Source organism: Neofelis nebulosa, chromosome 10 (assembly GCF_028018385.1).
Source record: "Neofelis nebulosa isolate mNeoNeb1 chromosome 10, mNeoNeb1.pri, whole genome shotgun sequence".
Taxonomy (NCBI): Eukaryota; Metazoa; Chordata; class Mammalia; order Carnivora; family Felidae; genus Neofelis; species Neofelis nebulosa.
The window spans coordinates 51,181,413-51,193,760 of record NC_080791.1 but is presented as its reverse complement, the minus strand read 5'-3'; the positions used below and the strand labels follow the sequence as shown (position 1 = coordinate 51,193,760).

At 34.0% G+C, this 12,348-nt stretch overlaps 1 protein-coding gene across 13 annotated transcripts in view; it reads right to left on the bottom strand.

The window, feature by feature from the left end:
- The window catches only part of TENM4 (teneurin transmembrane protein 4), a 2,920,333-nt gene that overhangs the window by 2,522,258 nt on the left and 385,727 nt on the right, over positions 1–12,348 (bottom strand). For all 13 annotated transcript variants that reach the window (XM_058690343.1, XM_058690336.1, XM_058690342.1 and 10 more), the window contains one exon: positions 8,154–8,197. The gene's annotated coding sequence lies outside the window, so the exon portion shown is untranslated. The remainder of the gene's footprint in view (positions 1–8,153; positions 8,198–12,348) is intronic.

The window sequence follows — 12,348 nt, the reverse complement described above, 5'->3', positions numbered from 1 at the left end:
CAGAATGACCTAAAACCAGAAACTTTAAAAATCTAAAGTATCAACAAACCTTAGAATATATTCTGCTGTATAGTAGGCCTGTAAACATTTGATACATCATCTTTTTTTTTGTCTTTGTCTTTCTGACTTTATTTTCTTTCTTCCTTCCTTCTTTCCTTCCTTTCTGTCCTCCTTTCTTTCCTTCTTTCTTTTCTTTCTTTCTTTCTCTCATTTTCTGTCTTTGAGTATAGTTGACATAATGTTATATGGATTTTATATTTATCCATATTATTTAAATTTAAATTCAAACATAAAGTATGCAAATTGTATGCTTTCAAATATCATCTTAGTTTCAAGTTTTGCTTATAAATTTTTAAAGGAAATATATTATTATTTATTACTATACATACCTTAACAAGTCTTGATTCACAACCATACTTAATTAGGGTAAACAGCCTACTATTTGGTCTTCCACCTTAGGCTTACCCTTCTTCAGTTTAATGTCCATTTTATAGTCAGAGAGCTATTTCCATAATAAGAAGTTTGATTGTGTTTCTCCCTTGAATTGCAAACCCTTTCACATCCTAGATGAAGTCCAAACTCCTTTCCATGGTTTGCCAGATCCCTCCTTTCTGGTCCCTCCTCGTCTCTTTTGTCTTGTCTCCCCCCACTTTCAACTCTATCTACCCCAAAGCTCAAAATCCGATTCTATGCTCCAGGCATGTCAAACTTGTTTTAGTTTCCCTTTTATCATGCACCTCTGTGAATGCTGCTTCTCTATGCTTCTGTTTATACATCCTTCTCCTATCATTTTCCCTTCAATTCCTTTGTGTTCTTTAGGGTTATTACTTAATTTAAATGTCAACTAGTCCAATGTCTTTCCTGACAAACTCTACACTCTCCCCTCCAACAACGCTAGGTAGCTGTTGTCCCTCTATCTTCCACTGTACCATGTGCCTGCCACTATCACAGTACTTACCAGGGTTTATTTTTACTTCCTGTTTACTTGCTTGAACACCTCACTAAACTTCAGAATCTTTGAGTTCTTGAACAATCTTATTATCAAAGTGTCTCTAGAACCTTGCATAGCCCCTAGCACATAATAAATACTAAGTAAATATTTGTTAAATGGACGAATGCAAACTTCTATTCAGACCTTAGACTCAGCCAAAATCTCAAGAGCAATGTGAGATCTTAGGAAAAATAATTCTCAAGATGGTTTAAGGATTCTAAGTGAGAAACTTATTCTAAATGAGGCTCATTCTGAGCCTTAGGCTGGGAGAAGAGGATTTTAACCACAGAAAAAGAGATACTCATCGTGAAGCAGACCTTCAGATACCAAATCTGGTTTTAAAAGCCCTAGTAATTTTAGAATGAAAACATGTTGTTCCCCAGAAAAGCTGAGCAGGTAGGTTTTAGTTTTCTTCATAGGAAAGGAGAGAAGACAAATCTACAAGGCAGAAACAAAGATTACATATCCGAAATAGCTGGTGACCTTGGGCAAGTAAATTCCCCTCTTTCATCCCATTTCAACCACAAAATAGAGAAACAGGTTGAATTTTCTTCAGGATCCTTGATGGCCGATTTCTGTTTAATGAGTCTAGAAGATAACCCTCACCTCTATTACCTACTACTGCAAAGTCTCCCTAAATGTGTATCATCTTCTGCTCTGATATATCCTCTATATTACCAAAACTTTCATTTCTGACATAAGAACATAATCATACCACCAATAATTTCTATCTTCCAATCACTGCCCTATACTCCTTGATGCCCCAGCTGGGGAATGGACCCATGTTCGATCAACAGAATGAATAATTTACCTACTCATACTTGGATGTGTCCATGACCCATCAGCTCAACATTTTGGCTAGAAGGACTAGAAAAGTGTTCTTGCCACTGCTATTGCCAGGCTGGTAGGATATCAGGCTCATGTGAATGTGGCAAGAGCCAAGCTGTAAGAAAGATGGCACAAAGGAAGGCAAGGCAAACAGGTACAATGAGGATTAAGACCTGTTCCTGGTTCCAATATTTTTGAGTCCTCAGGTTCAGTCAAATGTTAGCACTACCTTGCAGCTTTCAGTTATTATGAATTGGTTTACTATCACTTCAATAGTCTTAATATATTATATTTAAGGTGAATCTCAACATCTATGTTTAATAATGAGAAAAATGCCACTTCTTTTAAGGTTGTTGTTAAAATAATGTATGAAAAATTGAAGAGCCTATTGTGTTGACTTGTATGGGCTTTCAACACATACTACCTTCTTTCTTTTCTTATCTGAATATATATATATATATATATATATATATATATATATATATATATATATATATATATATAGTCTTGGTAGTTCTATTATCCTTCCCATGGAAGGTCAAATTACTGTCTATATTATGAAATAAATAAATTCACAAGGCAAATGCTTTGTTAGTGTGTGGACTGAAAAGCTAATTTATGTGAACAAGGACAAGTTTCAAGCATTGAGGCATGCTTGGGCTCCACATTCTTCGACCTCATAGTTTATATTGCTGACTACTTTTTTGTGTTTACTATAACAGTTAATCCTCACAACAATCCTATTAGGGAGGTCTTTATTATGCCTATTCTTAGATATATAAACCATATTAGTTTCCTTGTGTTTTCCCACTTTCTAGAGGCTGCCTGCATTCCTTGGGCTAACTCTGACCTCTGCTTCTGTCACACTGTCTCTGTCTCTGACTTTGACCTTCCTGTCTCCCTCTAATAAGGACTCTTGGTTACGTTGGGCCCATCTAAACAATGCAGTATAACCTCCCCATCTCAATTCCTTAATGTAATCATATCTGCAAATTCCTTTTTAGCATTCAGGCGACATATTCACAAGTTTCAAGGATTAGTATGTGGACATATTGTTAGGGTAGGAAGAGCATTATCCAGCCTACAATATAAACTAATCTTTATAGAAATTAGAGACAGGCCCAAAGCTACACAGATGGTTGCTCTGAAGGCTAGGTTTCAACTCCAGTCAAGACAGTCTAATTCTGAAGCGTGGGCTCTTATCTATCATGTCTATGATATGTAGACAGGGCTTCATGGCACACTCTATAATACTATAAAAATATAGAAAACACAGTATAGATTTATTCACTGTCAGTCTCCAGAATAGTTTGTTTGGTTCTGCCTGAAGCTTTTTTTCTCAGCCATAAGCTGCAGAAAAGTGAATCTGTTACTTGGAAAAGTACATCTGTGTGCTTTCTCCAGGCAGTCATGAGACTTTCATGTCCTTATGATTTACACTGTATATAAACCTTGGCACCCAGTTAGTTTCCTGTTGGCAAAATGACTTCACTATATACATCATTCTTATCTTAAATGTTTGTGAAAGTCAGTCAGTCAACAAGCATTTATCGAGTGCCTAAAAAAGCATTTCACATAAATCAATGTGCTATAAGTCAATAAGATAATCACTCAAATGTCACCAATATAAATGGCATTCCTCAAATGAAAGTTTTAAAACACTGAGATTGTGAAAACACACAAAAAATATGACTGCATGGCTAAATTATACTTAATGACCTGAAGGTTTAGAAGATGTTTAAATGTCTGTATGTCTATCTAGCTACCTACCTAACCACGCCCCTCACACATACACACACACATAAGACACCTACATGTTTAAGTCAAATATTTTCAGTGAATCAGACTATTCATTTTTTTAGATGTAACGCTGAGCACATGGATATAAGCACAGTAAATAATTAATCATAAAATGTTTGCTGAACTAGGAGGTACTATGAATTGGACCCTAAAGCATACATATGCACTCCACCATTGAGGCTTCTTAGAGATGAGAATGCCGAGTTACACGCAGCTCTCTGGATGTATTATACTCTGGTGAAGGAAACTTTAACATGCAGTTCCACTGACTAAAATGCTCTCTTCAATCTCTTCACCTAGTTAAGCCATATTGACACCTCAAGTGTCACCTTCTCCAAGGTACTTCTCATTCCCATTTACACACTTTCACAGCACTCAGTACTTGCCTCTATGACGACAGAGATTATCATTCAAGTTAGCTGAGCTATCAATTTGTATTACCTACTATATTATGATATCCATGAAGACAAAGCTGCATTTTATCTACTTTAATCCATGCAGTCCCCAGCATGGATTCTGGCTTAAAATAAAGAAAATGCAATGGGATCTGGAAAATGAAAGGTCTAATATTGTGCAGAGATACATAAGATTTCTGTAAAACTGGAACTCTCAAGTACTACTCAGAACCATAATCCTACTTTCCCCTAGTTGATGAAACCCCTTCACTTTTAGTTCTGAAATTAGTTCAGAATGTGGAATCAATATTTCCCTTAAATGGAAGCATGTAAATTATATGTGTAACTCTTTATGGATAGTAATGAAAACACCAATAATGCAAGAATCATGGCCCAGGAAGAAATTTAGCTTCTCACATCAGCCAGTATCACCACCAGATGCATGGCGGCCCTCACCTTTGAGGGATTTGGAGGCCAAGGGACTACACACTGAACTAGGCTGCATCTGTTCCAGTTCTGGGTGGTCAAACTTGCTTCTAAAAATATTCTCTTTTCTTGATGAAATAAGTTGATAATGTAATCTATCAGATTGTGTTGTGGGGTGTGCACATCTGCATTTGGTTTCTATCTGCCAAACTTGAAAATGACATAAAATATCAGGGAAAGCTTTATAAAAGAACTAACATTTGAACAAGGAGTTTTATAGAAGTTTAGAGTTTGTCCTGTGCAGGAGTAAGAATAACAGCCTTCAAGGTAGAGAGAAAATGTACAAATCTATAGAATATTCAGGAAAAGAGGAAAAAATGGCTGCAGCATAAAATGAAATTGGACTTATAGGTGGAGAATATTGGAAGTATTCTCCTTCCAATATTGAAGGTAAGGTTGGAGACATGGATTGGACCTTGACATTGAATGTCTTTGAAAACCAAATTAAAGAGTAAATGCTAGGAAAACAAAATGGCATGAAAAGGATTTTGTAAAATAGGAGTTTTAGTAATTAATAGCTATTTAAAAGCCATATAATGCTAATGCTGTTTTGTTGATTTATCAGGACTCTTGAATAAATATTTTCCACTGTTCATCTTCCCAGCACACTGTCCTTGCTGGTTTCTGATGCTAAAATATACACAAGAAAATCATCTAGGCCCAGGCTAAAGACCTACCTCATTTGTGAAACCATTCCAAATTCTCACTCATTAAGTGCCCCTATTATATTCTTTCTATTTATAGCTTCTGGAATGTATCATACTTTATATTATAATTAGTTTTGTTTATACCTGTCTCTCCTACTATAATATGAACACCTTAAGCTTTAAGGCATGTCTGATTTCCAACAGCAGCAACTATGAAAACAATAATGATGATTAATAACCATGTAATGTTTGCTGTATGATAGGAACATCTCTAAGCACATTACCAGCTCATTCAATACTCTGAGACAATGAAAGTATGACATAGAGAGGCATGAGATCATATACTTTGGATGAGCCGGATCATCATCCCCAAATTCTGGATCCAGAGTTCTTGCCCTTAAATATATGTAATACTATTTCTTTACCAAAACCAAGGATGATGTTTTTTATATATTCTATAATCAAATAATAATTGTAATAATAAAAACACTATTTACCCTCAAAACATATAGTTGATTTATTTTTAAAAAATTTATTAAAGTAGGTTATATTTCAAGCACTTTTTTGTTTTCTCAGGATTCAAAAATAAAGCCGCTTCTGCTCTTGTAGACCTCATAGTCACAAGAGATTATATATCTACAAAATGTCACCTACAGATAAATTTTTAGTCATTTAAAATGGTATCAACAGCCAAATTATGTCTTCAGTCATAATTTCTAATGATAAATGTAAACCTGGATTAGTGCTGATTATTTTAGTGAATTCATATATCCTTTGGGCATTTTATTGTTACATGACCTTATCAAGAAAACAAATTTTAGTCATTTATGTGGTTGAGAAGTTTTAACAAATTACTTTAGAGAGACTGTTTTCTTGCTTATCAGGATTTATGTATCAGAAAGTATATCCAAACTAGATAGAAATTCTTCAATTGCAAGAAGGACTAATTTTAGACCCAGAAACAAGCCTTTGATACAACAATTCTTGACATTTGAATTCATCATGGTATAACTGCTTGAGAAATAGCTGCTTACCTATAAAAGTTAAATGTACTCTCTCATCCATACGAAGTATTCAATCATGTTAGTCAGTTTCTCATGTTTCCAGTTCAGTATCACAAGCCATTATTTTTCTCTTGATTTAACATATACACTTACATAGTTTTTATAAATTCCATAATTTGGTGTTAAATGAAGTACAGAAATACTGGTACTGAAAATAGCTTTTTTTTTTTTTTGGAAGTTGAGAGGTTAAACAATCAAAACTCAAGGCTGCTTCTTTGGACCCACTAAATGGCTGCTCAATTTCACCAACAAGGCTACTTAATGACTAGTTATTTCCAGATTAAATTTCAAGAGGTCCTTTATAGCATTTTTCTGCAATCTTCTACATCATAGTTCTCTCTAATATGACTGTCGATCAGATCCTGCTTAGTTAAGGTAACACATGTCAAATATTTTCAAGAAAAATGTCTCAACAAGTCTCACTTTATTTTTTTTAATTTTATTTTTTAATATATGAAATTTACTGTCAAATTGGTTTCCATACAACACCCAGTGCTCATCCCAAAAGGTGCCCTATTCACTGATTTAATTTCTTTTCTACTTTTATTCATTCTATTTTTTCCAGGTTTTCATGGGCCATTTAAAAAAAACATAACTTTTTTAGAATATTCTCAACTGATTCTTAGAATGTAGGCTATAATTGCTCAACATTATAATATTTGCTTGTGGTGATATCAAATAGCATTGTCTCATTTGCAAAATGAGTACTTAAAAGAGAAATGCTATGGGAACAAATCAACTTTATTATAAAATGTTAATAGGCTGGTAAGGTAGTATAGAGTAAGCCTATTTCAACTCCTCTAATAATATTTCCTCCTGTATTCTCAAAGGAGATGGTTAAAAGTGTTTTGTTAAGATGTCTGTGTAAAATAAAAATATTACATAGACATTAATATAAATCCCAATTCCTAAATAATAATTAAAAATTATGTGTAATCGTATTTTCACTGGCTCTCCCAAGATATCTTGCATTATTCAATGAAGTAATGAGACATGAAAACACCAACAATTCCTCTTGAATAACCCATCTGATTTATAATACATTTAAGTCAAGAATAAATTCTTCCTGCTGTATTGCTTCTCAGCTAAGTTACATAGATTCATAAGGACACAGAGCCACAGAACATCTAAATTATTTATTAGGAAAGAAACGAGATTTCCCTTGGTTTAAGATAAAACCTGTGACTTCACAGTGATGGTTTTTTCAACTTCGATGCATTGTGAATAGCAACAGAAAATATCAACTGCCATTAAAATTATTAAACTCCCCAAAAATACTTAGTTTGAAATTAGCTCTCAGATAAAATTAATAAGTTCTTGTAAACTTGATTATTAAATGTGTATGCTTCAATATTAGGAAACCTAATATTTTCTGACAGGATTTTATTACTTTGATACATCAAAGACACTAAATACTTCATCCATTCAAATTCTGGAACGAGAATGAATCATTCATTTCCATATTTCTAAGCATTTTATGAGACAAAAGAATTTCATAGACATTCCATATTTTTCATGGGGTGCTAAAACCTTTAAAAAATAGAAAATCTAAGCAAATTACATTGTTTATAGAAGTTAGCACTGTATAGTTCGTCTCAGGTTAGTTTTTCTATTTTTCCTTTTTTTTCTTTATTCATCTGGACCCTGGTTTTTCTTTATTCATATGAACCCTGTGTTTTCATGACAACACAAACACTAAGTGTTCTCCAAATCATTTAATTCCATTATCTTTTGCCACTTTGCAGATGGAACTGTTTCACCCATCATATCATTTAGTGAGGGATAAACAAAAAATATTTCTCTAGGAACTTTATCTGCTGGTGGAGAATAGAATATTACAATACCCCTAAATCATAGGTTTGGTTTCTAGCTTTAAGGATCAGGGTGTCAGAATATATACTTTTTAAAAATGCATCACATTAAGAAACGTGGTATCACTTACCAGTCAGTTTACATCTCAGCACCCATCTCCAAACAAAATTGACACTGAAAGAATTAAAAAATATTAAATAAAATATAAAAGCAAAAAATACGAAGTCTGATTATTTCATAGTAAAATTATAAATCATATTATTAAGTATACATTAACACAGCTACTGAAAAAAATACAGTATTTAGACAGAATGCATTTTAATAATATAATAACAATAGACTTTCCATAGATAGGCAAATTTGTACAAACTAATCTTCATTTATGGCAAGGAAGTAAAGTCAGTATAAATTTTTTTAAGGTATCAGCTAGGTTAGAATGCATTAAGGATAAAAACAATTTCAGTTAGCATCTATGCTGAATTATTGCCCAAGCAGTTATGATAAAAATAGTGCTGGTCAAAAAATAATAAAATATATAGGAATAAACTTAACCAAATTGGTGAAAGATTTGTTCTGTGGAGACTATAAAACACGGATGAAAGAAATTGAAGATAACACAAACAAATGGAAAGACATTCCATGTGCATGTGTTGTAAAACAATACTGTTAAAATGTCTATACCCAAAAAAATCTACACATTTAATGCAATCCATATCAAAATACTAACATTTTTCAAAGAACAACAACAACAAATGTAAAATTTATATGCAACCACAAAAGATCAAAAATAGTGTAAGCAATCTTGAGAAAGAAGAACAAAAGTGAAGGTATCACAATCCCAGATTTCAAGATATACTGCAAAACTGTAGTAATTAAAACAGTATAGTACTTGCACAAAAATAGATGCAGAGATCAACAGAACAGAATAGAAAGCCCCCAAATAAACCCACACCTATATGGTCAATTAATCTTTGACAAAGAAGGCAAGAAGACACAATGGGAAAAAGACAGTCCAGATAGTCCCTTTGATAATGGCTTTGGGAAAATGGGACAGCTACATGCGAAAGAAAGAAAGAAAGAAAGAAAGAAAGAAAGAAAGAAAGAAAGAAAGAAAGAAAGAAAGAAAGAAAGAAAGAAAGAAAGAAAGAAAGAAAAAGAAGGAAGGAAGGAAGGAAGGAAGGAAGGAAGGAAGGAAGGAAGGAAGGAAAGAAAGAAAGAAAGAAAGAAAGAAAGAAAGAAAGAAAGAAAGAAAGAAAGAAAGAAAATGGACCACTTTCTTACATCATACCCAAAAATAAACTCAAAATGGAGTAGAGACCAAAATGTTAAACCTGAAATCATCCTAGAAGAAAGCAGTCAGTAATTTCTCTGACATGGGCAGTGGCAACATTTATCTAGGTATATCTCCTGAAGAAAGGAAAATAAAAGCAAAAATAAACTTTTGGGTCTACATCAAAATAAAAAGCTTCTGCACAGCAAAGGAAACAATCAATAAAACTAAAAGATAGCCTACTTAACTGGAGAAAATGTCTGCAAAGGACATATCTGATAAAAGGTTAGCATACAAAATTTATAAAGAACTTATCCAGCTCAACACCAAAAAAACCCCCAAACAAACCAATTAAAAACAAATGGGCAGAAGACTTGAAAGGACATTTATCAAATAAGACATTCAGATGGCCAACAGACACATAAATATGTTCCATATCACTTATCATGAGAGAAATGCAAACTGAAACTACAATGAGATATCACCTCACACCTGTCAGAATGGTTAAAATAAGAAATGGAAGAAACAAGTGTTGTGAGGATGTGGAGAAAAAGGAATCCTCATGCACTGTTGGTGGGAATGCAAACTGGTACAGTCACTGTAGAAGACAGTATGTAGGTACCTCGAAAAATGAAAAATAGAATTACCTTATGATCCAATAATTCCACTACTGGGTATTATCCAAAGAACAAAAAAAGACTAACTAAAGAAGGTATATGCACCCCTATGTTTATAGTAGCATTATTTACAACATTCAAGATATGCAGCTTAAGTGTTCTTTACTAGATGAATGGATAAAGAAGATGTGGTGTGTGTGTGTGTGTGTGTGTGTGTGTGTGCATATGCAACAAAACAAAATATTACTCAGCCATTAAAAAAATGAAATCTTGCCATTTGCATCAACATGGGTGGATGTAAAGAGTATAATGCTAAATGAAAGAAATCAGAGAAGGACAAATACCAGATGATTTCACTCAAGCAAATGAACAAAGGAAAAAAGTCAAAAACCAAGAAACAGACTCAAACAAACTGATGGGTACCAGAGGGGAGGTTCCTGGGGAGATGGGTGAAACAGGTAAAGGGAATTAAGAGTACACTTGTTTTCATGAGTACTGAGTAATGTATAGAATTGCTGAATTAGTATATTGTACACCCGAAACAAATATAACACCTAATGTTTACCAGACTGGAATTAAAATAAATAGAGATGGTCATATTCATTACAGCATTAAAAAATAAAATATACATAACATGGCAATTGGCAAACTTCTTATCTAAAGAGACAATAAATATTTTAGGCTTCAGGGGCATGCAGTCTCTTTCTCAACTACTCGACTCTGTATGTAAAGGAATAGGTATGTCTGTGCAATTAAACTTTATTGACAAAATCAGCCAGCTGGCAAGAATTTGGCCCCAGGCCACAATTTTCTGACTCCCGGAAAAACACACTGAATATTCCAACTCAGGAATATCAATCTTAACACACGACAGACAAATGAAATATAGAGAATTACTAGGACTGAATAATTAGAGCCCATTGCTTCAGAATAAACTATGTGATTTAAAATCACCCTACAGGGGCACCTGGGTGGCTCAGTCAGTTAAACGGCCGACTTTGGCTCAGGTCATGATCTCGCGGTCTGTGAGTTCGAGCCCTGCGTCAGGCTCTGTGCTGACAGCTCAGAGCCTGGACCCTGCTTCAGATTCTGTGTCTCCCTCTCTCTGACCCTCCGCTGTTAATGCTCTGTCTCCCCGTCTCAAAAATAAATTTAAAAAAAAGTTAAAAAAAATTTAAAATCACCCTACAAATACCTGCAGAGCTCTCAGCCCCAAATGATGAAAAAGGAGACTCAGAGTAATTATTTTTAATATTTTCAGTAAATATTAAAAATATATTGTAAATATAAAGTAGATATCTAAAAGTGATAGTAAATAGGAAATATCATAATTTTAAAAGAATAAAGACAATTATTTGACTTTTAATTATGCATTTTAAAAAATGCTAAGTAACAGCAAGATTCCTGGGACCTAACTTTTGCTTGTAGATTAGGGAATTCTACTAAATTAGGAAGAATAATAGATTGGAATTACCCAGATAGAATAATAAGGCCAAGCTTTACAATCCTTGGAAAATGAGTTGAAAAGATGAATCCAGAAAGTATTGTTCCAGATAAAGATCTGGTGTCAGTCTGGAAGGGAGTTTACGGGCTTCCTGCAATAGTTTCACTATTTGATCATTAGCTAACCAATATGTAATACTGGTAAAAACAAGAGAACAGACTCAATTGCAAACACACTTAGGTATTCAAAGAAATACTAATTTTACTGATTTTGGCAATATGAGATAAAACTCAAACTGGGAAACAGATTATGCAGAAGACAATTAATTATATTTGCTTTTCTAAAATTTTTATTTATTTTGAGGGAGAGAAAGTGCACGAGTGGAAGGAAGGGGGGGCAGATAGAGAAGGAGAGAGAGAATCTCAAGCAAGCCTGATGCTCAGCACAGAGCCCAACTCGGGGCTTGATCCCACGACCTTGAGATCACAACCTGAGCTAATATCAGGAATTAGAGGTTTAACCAACTGAGCCACGAAGGTGCCCAGAAACTATTATATTTGTGACAGATTTGTGACAGAAGAGGCTAGCAATAAGAATTCTTGCTATTACTTCACAGTTAGAATTGCTATTTATTCATTTTTGAATTTTTGAAAATGGTTGTGTGTGATAGACCTTGAAGTTGTGCATTTTAGTTTTTAGTGAACATTGAACACTGACCCCAGACCACATACCTATACACCTACTTTTACTCCATGTGGCTATTTTTCATTTTGAATGGCTAGATCATCCTAGTAACTTTACCTTTATAGTCGAAATATGGTTCTACTTGTCAGAGCAAAAGAAAAAAAAATGTTAAGAAGGCATCTCTGACAAACATAAATAATAGATTTCTTGTGCTCTTCATTCATGACTCCCAGTTATGGGCCCCATGTGTCTTCCCAAAATCCATATAAAATCCTAACCCCAGTACCTCAGAATGTGACTGTACCTGTAG